General features: G+C 49.8%; 1 protein-coding gene across 1 annotated transcript in view; it reads right to left on the minus strand.

Annotated features, from left to right (window-relative positions):
* Window positions 1–8,135, minus strand: part of LOC137655775 (E3 ubiquitin-protein ligase RNF123-like) — a 233,307-nt gene extending 225,172 nt beyond the window's left edge. The window contains exon 1 of the mRNA XM_068389912.1: window positions 7,884–8,135. The gene's annotated coding sequence lies outside the window, so the exon portion shown is untranslated. The remainder of the gene's footprint in view (window positions 1–7,883) is intronic.
* Between the last annotated feature and the right edge of the window lie 697 nt (window positions 8,136–8,832).

Consider the following 8,832-nt stretch of genomic DNA (forward strand, 5'->3'; position numbering starts at 1 on the left):
GCTGGAAAGCATCTTGCCAGAGTGCCTTGGGGTCCGGGACTGGAGAGCAGTACAGGGGCAGCTTGAAGTTCAAGGCTGTCGCGAACAAGTCCACAGTCGGGGAACCCCACAAAGTCAGGACTTTGTTGGCTATCTGAGGATCCAAAGACCACTCGGTACTCACTATCTGCGAAGCCCTGCTCAGACTGTCGGCGAGCACATTCCTCTTGCCAGGAATGAAGCGAGCTGATAGTGTTATCGAGTGAGTTTCGGTCCAGCTCAGAGTTTCTACTGCAAGATGGGATAGCTGTTGCAAAAAAGTGCCTCCCTGCTTGTTGACATAAGCCACTACCGTGGTGTTGTCGCTCATCACCACCACGGAGTGACCCGCCAGGGACCGTTGGAACTGCTGAAGAGCCAGAAAGACGGCCTTCAATTCTAGCAGGTTGATGTGTAGGCACTTTTCTGATTCTGACCAAAGGCCTGAGGCCCTCTGGTTCAGAACGTGCGCCCCCCACCCTTCTTTTGACGCGTCCGAAAACAGAGTCAATCCCGGGGGGAGGACGAGAAGACTTACTCCCTTCCGCAGGTTCTCGTCAACCAGCCACCACCGCAAGTCCGTATGTTCCAGAGACCCCATTAGGATCAGAATGTCCGGGGAATCGGATCCTTGATTCCACCGGGACTTGAGCCGCCATTGAAGGGATCTCATCCTGAGGCGGCTGTTTGGAACCAGACGGGCCAGGGAGGATAGGTGACCTAAGAGACGCAACCACGATTGGGCGGGGAGTTCTTTTCGCCTGAGGAAGGGTTCCGCCACCCTCCTCAGTCTTGCTATCCGGTCGTCTGATGGAAAGGCTTTGTGGAGATTGGTGTCTATTAGCATGCCTAGATAAACCAGTCGTTGGGACGGCTGCAGAGAGGACTTCTCGAGGTTTACCACGATCCCCAGATCCTGGCAAAGATCCAAAAGCCTGTCTCGGTGCCGAAGAAGGGTCGACTCCGAGTCTGCTAGGATCAGCCAATCGTCCAGATAACGAAGGAGACGAATGCCGTTCCTGTGCGCCCAAGATGAAATCAGGGTGAACACTCTGGTGAACACCTGAGGAGCTGTGGAGCGACCGAAACACAGCACCTTGAACTGGTAGATCTTGTTGTCTAGGCAAAATCTCAGGTACTTCCTGGAAGACGGATGGATTGGGATCTGGAAGTACGCGTCCTTTAGATCCAGTGTGCACATGAAGTCCTGTGGTCTCACCGCAAGTCTGACCGTGTCTGCTGTCTCCATGCTGAACCGGGTTTGCTTGACAAACCTGTTCAGAGCTGAGAGATCAATGACGGGTCTCCAGCCTCCAGTAGCCTTCTTTACAAGAAAGAGTCGACTGAAGAAGCCTGGGGAGCCGTCCACGACCTCCTGGAGAGCACCCTTCTCGAGCATGGTCTCGACTTCGGCCTGAAGGGCCAGCCCCTTTGCCGATCCCGTGGCATAGGAGCTCAACGACACTGGATTCGCTGTCAGGGGAGGTTGAGATGTTGTGAACGGGACGCGATAGCCTTGGCCGATCACTGAGACCGTCCAAGCTTCGGCCCCGTGTTGCTGCCACCTGCGGACGCAACGCTGAAGGCATCCCCCCACAGGTGGACACGCAGGGGGACTGCCACCCCTAGGGCTTGCGGCCGCCACCCCTAGGAGTCTTGCCTCCCCTGGAGGACTTACCGCCCCTCTTGACCTTGGCTGGAAAGGGCTGGGGCTTAGACACCACCTTCTTAGCTGCCGGTGCCTGTTTGGGAGCCTTACGAGGCTGTTGCTGCTGTTGTGGCGGGGCTGGAGGCTTATAGGGCCGAGTTGTAAGGGCCCTATGGAGGAGGGAGTCCGTGCTGGATTTCCTCCACCTCTCAGCTGTTCGCTCCATGTCTTGAGGCTCAAACAGGTTCTCCCCCAGAAGGGAAGCATGTCGGAGCCTACACACATCTACGGCGGGGACCTTCGGATGGAATCTCTCGGACACAGCATCGCGACGCTTCAACACCGAGTTGGCCCACAGGGTGGTAACCTGGTGCGCCAAAAACTCGATGGAGCGGGTGCCCGAGAGAAAGAAGGTCTCGAGGGCCTTCCTTTTTGGTCTCCTTGGACAAGTCCTCCGATCGCAATAGGATGCCCAGAGATCCTAGCCAAAAGTCCAGCCACGAAGTGGTCTGCATGGCACACTTAGCGATCTTCTCGTGGCTAAGGATCTCCGCCGCCGAGAACGACACCTGCCGGGCAGAGAGTTTCTCAAGGGGAACTCCCTTCGCCAGCTCCTCCACAGAGTGATGGAGAGGAAGAGCGAGGTTGTGCTCACCCAGGATCTCGAAATACCTCCTCTGCTGAAGACGATGAGGAGGGATGAGCTTGTTCCCGGCAGTGGAACGACTGGAGGAGGCAAGAAGTGCGAGCTGAGCGTTGGCCCTAGCCCTGGCACTCTTCAGCCCCCAAGACCAGGGCAGAGCCGCACTGGTCTTAGGGGCCTTCCGAACGTCAAACACTTCATCCAAAATCGTGTCTTTGCCTTCACGGGGGGCGATGACTGGATCCATAAGCCCGTTAAGTTGCCTTATCAGGCTTAGGACCTGCCAGAAGGCATGGTCGGATTCTTGCTGTTCTCCTCCCTGCGGCCTGGCAGCTAAGTCTCCTGCCCCAGGGATCTCTTCCTGGGGTGACACGCGGACATTCACCCGGGTAGTCGTGGGTTCCTGACGAATCCTTGCAGAGGATTTAGGGACGGTCTTGGAGTCCTTGGATTCCCTCCTGGGAGGGATACAGGATCCCAACAACGAGGTTTGAGGGGCCCCTTCCTCACGAGACGATTCTCCTGCATGAAGCGAAGTCTCCCCCCCTGGTGCCGAGGGGAAGACTACCGCCCCACTGGACTCACCTGAGGACGGAAAGGCCTCGTCCACGGAAGAAGGAGAGAGCACTCGTGCAGGAGAAGGGACCTTCGCAACCGACCTCTTGGGAACCAACTTTGCCCTGGGGGAAGTCACCACGAAGTCCACTCCTCTCTTTCTCTTAAGCGTAGGAGAGACAGCCGTTGGTTTGTTACCCTGGTCGGCGAGTGCTGGTTTCATAACCCTCACTAACGCCCATGCCAGAGGACCAAACCAAGTCTGTTGCTCCAAGGACACAGAGTCCGAAATCCTCGCTAAAGGGAAAGGGATGGGGCGATCCTTTGGAGTGGACACTACGGTACCTGCCTGAAAAGAAGGTGGGGAAGAATGATGTACTAACCTCTCCTCGTCCTGCACTACCAACCTATGTTTGGGTGGAGGTGATCCCGAGTGCCGTCTAGGAACACGCGTTCCTGCTGCTACCACCGGCTGCGGAATTCGCCGAGAACGATGGTCGCACGAGGGCGAATGGTCGCGCGGGCGAGCGATCGCGCTGGCGCACAGGTGGATGATCGGGCGGGCGCGCAGGCGAGCGGTCGCGCGGGTGGGCAGGTGAATGAACGCGTGTCCGAGGCGGCGAATGCAAGCGTTGGCGCGACGGCGAGGAAACACGCTGCCGCGTGGGTGAGGAAGACCGCTGGCGATGTAGATCCACAGGCGATCGATGATGAGCTGGTGAACGCGGACGCGCATGTTGGCGATGGCGCGTTGTGGCATGTCGACGCGTTGACGAGCGATGGCGAGCAGCATGCGCAGGTGAACGATCGCGCAATGGCGAGCAGCATGCGCAGGTGAGCGATCGCGCGATGGGGAGCGATGGCGATCAGCATGCGCAGGTGGGGGATCGCGCGATGGCAAGCAGCATGCGCAGGTGGGGGATCGCGCGATGGCAAGCAGCATGCGCAGGTGGGCGATCGCGGGATAGCAAGCAGCATGCGCAGGTGGGCGATCGCGCGATGGCGAGCAGCATGCGCAGGTGGGCGATCGCGTGATGGCGAGCTAGTAGCTGGCAAACCATGTTCCTTCAGAAGCGTTGGAGAACGTTGGCGCGCCGGCTGTCGCTGTTGAATAGGCGATACTAAAATTGCCTGTGCGCGCTGGTGAGCAGGTGAACGTTGGCGAGTAGGTGATCGCTGGCGAGCCGGAGATCGCTGGCGAGCAGAAGGTCGACGCGTGTCATGTGAAAGGACAGGTGGCGCGGCGAGGGCAGGTGGCGCGGCGCGTTCACGAGCAGGAACTGGAAGATCGCTGGCGCGTTGACGAACATGTGCTTTTGACACACGCGCAGCACGATGTTGCGTAGCCACAGGATCAGGCAGATGGTGAGCAGGGAGCTCAGCAGGAACTGTAGGATGGTCAGAGACCACAGGGCGATGGTCCTCAAATGAGCGCTGACGCTCAGAAGAGAGCTGACGAGCAGGAGAGCGCTGGCGAGGAGGGCGAACATCAGGATTGCGCCGACGAGCAGGAGATCGCCGACGAGCAGGAGAGCGCCGACGAGCAGGAGAGCGCTGACGATCAGGAGAGCGCTGATGATCCAGAGAGCGCTGGCGAGCAGGAGAGCGCCTGTGCACTAGCACTGCTCGTGGAAGGGAAGGATCCCTTAGCCCCGAAGGGACCGTTGCCCGTCGGGTGACGAGTTCTCCAGAAGGCGAAGATCTGGCAGGAGATGGTGAACGGTCTGCAGAGAGGTTCAAGGAAGACGGAGCTGTAGGTTGAGGCTGACGAGAAGAGTCCCCCTCGGAGGATGAAGACCCAAAAAGGCGCCTCTTAGCCCCCCTGTAAGGGGAACGGAGGCCCTTGCGGCGTAGCGGACGGTGAGCCTTACGGCGGAGGCGGCCTCAGGGGAGATCGTCGGGACCATCGGTCCTCCGAAGGGGAGTCTCCGTCAAAGCACTTCCCTCAGAAGGAAGCTGAGCAGCAGCAGAGACCGAAGGACTCACTTCCCCCTTCGAAGGATGTACGGAAGGGGGAGGAGAGCCTTTAGCACCATCATCCGCAACAGCACCTGCGGCGGATTGCCCAGCCAAGTCGGAGGCCTCTGTCACCACGACGTCAACAATAGACAGAGGGTCTACCTCTGCTACCGCCGGCGACTGCTTAACAGCGGCCCCCAACGAGACAAGGTCAATAAAAGCAACCCTGGAGGGCAAGGCCTCAAGCCCCAGGGACAACCAAATCTGTAAAAGATCATCATTGGTTAAGGCATTATCAATAACCTCACCCAGAGGAGGAGGGGGAACCGCCTCGCTATGGGAGGCGACGCCCTCTCCCCCCACCCAAGGTCGGGAAACAGAACTAGGGCCTGCGCTACCACTCGGCCGACTCTCCTTAGGAGACGGACGAGGGGGAGCTTCGGAGGAGGTTTGGGCAGCGGAAGAAAAGTCCCGAGAACCTTCCTCCTTCAAGGCTAACCCCGAAGGAGAACGGTCTCTCTTGGCCTTCTTCTTACGCCAACGGCCAAACCTCTCCCACTGGGAGGCAGACCACTCCCTGCACATGTTCTCCTGGTCACACCGTCGGCCCCGACATTGAGGGCAAAGGGTGTGGGGATCCGTAGTTACATCCGACATGAAAGTCCCACAAGGACGACCAGCAACTCCAGGGCATGTACGCATTGTAAAGAAATAATAATGAAGGTCAACTTCCAACCAACACACACGCTGAAAAGAAAAAGCAGAAAATTAAAGGCTGTCACGAGGACGATGAGCAGACACGTCTGATCACCGCCGAGCCAAAAGTGAAGTGAAGCAAGTCACCGGTGTGTGGAGGGGGGAGGGGTAGCAAGCTACCCTTCCCCACCCCCCACTAACTAGCGCGGGGGTAATTAACCTTCGTTAAAACTATTGGCTCGTCATTTCAGCTGCGCTAAAAGGTAAACCCTCTGTAAATAGCGTGGTTTGTATTTCGGTTACGGAACAAATATATATACAGTATATCTGTATCCACCAATAATGGGGGACCCCCAGTGGGAACTCAGGGGTTTTGCGTGGGGTAAACATACTGGGGAAACGGTATATAATGGTAAAACAAGCCTTTTCTTCTCTTCTTGGATGTATAATAAACCGATGAAAAAATACACTAATTATCTATATCCTATACTAACGGTATATTTTTCATTTATTTGTTGACATTCTACGGGTCGGTTCTAATCGCTCTCATTCGTTCGTTTGTAAATAGCAGTTTTCGACCTTCTGCGCTCAATCTCCTCCCACCTGCGCATAAACTCCACCTCCACTTCTTCTTTTCTAACCCCTCCCCATTTTCCCCCTACGTCATTTTACCCGCCACATTCAAGTATTCGATTTCACCCAGTTTATTAAAGTATTTTACTTGATCTAGTACAGCTATACCATTTCTTTTATATAATACCCACGTACAGTATACATATTACGTTTGACCCAAGGATTACAAGTTTTATTATCAGATATCTTATAAAATTACCTCATTTTCCCATTAAATATTATTTACCATACACTCCATTTTATCTTTCTATATTACTTTTATACATTTTTTTATTACTTTGTCACGCCCAGATTTCACATAAATACTTGCTCTAGACAAGTTTCCCATTCTAGTTCATTCATGTTTACTCTCTAGACTCCGTTGTTTTTCCGTTAACCAATCACGAACCCATACATATGGAAAGTTTGCACAGGGGGGTTAATATTTCCCAACCCCCACTGGGCCAACAAACCCTTTTCCATGAAACCTTTGTCCAAGTCAGGTCTTTGTTAGTTCAAGTGACGTCTTTTTACATATTTTACGATGGAAGTTATAGAAACTTGTAACGACTGCGACTGCAGTATTCCATACTTAAAAGCATTTCGATGCATTCTTTGATTGTCATCCAATGTTGATAATTTTCTTAAATCTCATAATAAAATAGCCCAACGTTTAAGATAGCTATGACAAAGAAGAAACAGTGATGTGGATACACAGAAGTTAAGACGTCACAGTCACAACACCCCGGTGACCCACAAGTTTGGTCGTCCCAGTCATAAAAGTAAGTCATTAATTTCTTTAATTTTAATGTGTTAGTTCTACTATTTTTTAAGCGTGCACAGCTCAACATTACCGCTTGCCAGTATATACGAGCTTGATGTTTTATCTTCCTGCGAGCAAGGCGAGCCAGTGGCGGAACAAGAACCATTATATTTTAGAGTTGCTAATGTTAACATAATTATCGTAACATTGCTAGTGTTAGCCTAATATTGCTAATATTAGCGTAACATGCTAATATTACGCTAACATTGCTAATATTACGCTAACATTGCTAATATTACGCTAACATTGCTAATATTACGCTAACATTGCTAATATTACGCTAACATTGCTAATGTTAGCGTGCGTAGCTCAACATTACCATTTGCCAGTACTTGTGAGTGAAGTGAGCCCAAATTGAAACAAGACCCATTATACTTAAACAATTTAACCGAAAATATATGTTTTCCTGTAGTAAATAATGTGATTCAACCAGTTGTCACCTTCATTTCAACAGCAACAACCACCAGTTCGGCTGCTTGAAGTTAGTCGAACTGGTTATTCTGTTTGTTTGCAGTTGAAATGAAGGACAAATTCGGTTAAATCATGTTATTTACTACAGGAAAACATATATTTTCTGTCCGAAATGATAACCTGTAATACAGTAAAACTTTACCGGGAATTATCGTATTTTATTTTAACCCCACCTACATAAAAAATATATATTTTAAATTAGCTATCTTATTATTTCTGACTATTAATATTGTTGCAAATCAGTTTTTTTTTTCTAATTTACCCACCTAAAACCCAGGTTTCCCAGAAATTGTTTCTATGGGGAGGTACGAAAACTCATTAAAGGGAGCTTTGCCCCAATATTCATGGTCCAAAACTTATGAAACGGTAAAAAATGTATATGGCTTATGCATTAGGCTATAAATTAAAGTATCATATATATACCAATAAAACTATAACGGAATAGCGTAGTTCTTTACCTCATGTGGACTATGTCATGCCTTACGACTTCATCTAAGGTACCTGATGTTTTGCAGCTTCTTCATCCACCAGTTGTTTCCTGCTGTTATACCATTTTGCTGTTGTTAGTCACATATGCAAAAATTATAACTGCCTTACCATAATACTGTAAATGTCTCAATTACAACGATAGGAGGAAATTCGTGACTACTGGCCAGCCTACGATGGATTGTTTTGGTTGTCTGTCATCTGTTTGTCCTTGGATACATTGACTTCGGCTTTGTCTTCTCTAATATTAATGTTGATTCTACTTCAAGTGTATAAATCCTCTATTTACATACAAAAATGTATTCTATATTTGCTTTTATTGGATTAGATTACACTCCTCGAGCTTTTAATCTCTGTGAAGCCCCATAAATGTTTTAAAACAAAATTGCCGAAAACGAATATTTCATGCAGTGGTTCCATCTTATAACAGAAAACCAAGACGAAAATGCGGCAGAGTTAAAAGCTTTTTACTATAGGCATTATTCTCTATTTCAACTAAACTGTTCATTTACCAAGAGCATGTGTTTCATCTACTAGGTAATAGCCTTATTAAGAGAATATATATATATATATATATATATATATATATATATATATATATATATATATATATATATATATATATATATATATATATATATATATATATATATATATATATATATATATATATGTGTGTGTGTGTGTGTGTGTGTGTGTGTGTGTGTGTGTGTGTATACATTTGGAGGAAATGTTTTTATGTTGACCAGGCTGACATGAGTCTTTTTATAGTTTATATAATATATGACATATCTGTTTTTGACGTTGTTAATAGTTTATATATGACATCTATTTTGACGTTGATACTGTTTTTAGAATGATTTATTGTTAATTTGTTCCCATCATTTACTTATTTCCTTTCTTCGCTGGGCTATTTTTCCC

This window comes from Palaemon carinicauda, chromosome 16 (genome assembly GCF_036898095.1).
Source record: "Palaemon carinicauda isolate YSFRI2023 chromosome 16, ASM3689809v2, whole genome shotgun sequence".
Classification (NCBI taxonomy): Eukaryota; Metazoa; Arthropoda; class Malacostraca; order Decapoda; family Palaemonidae; genus Palaemon; species Palaemon carinicauda.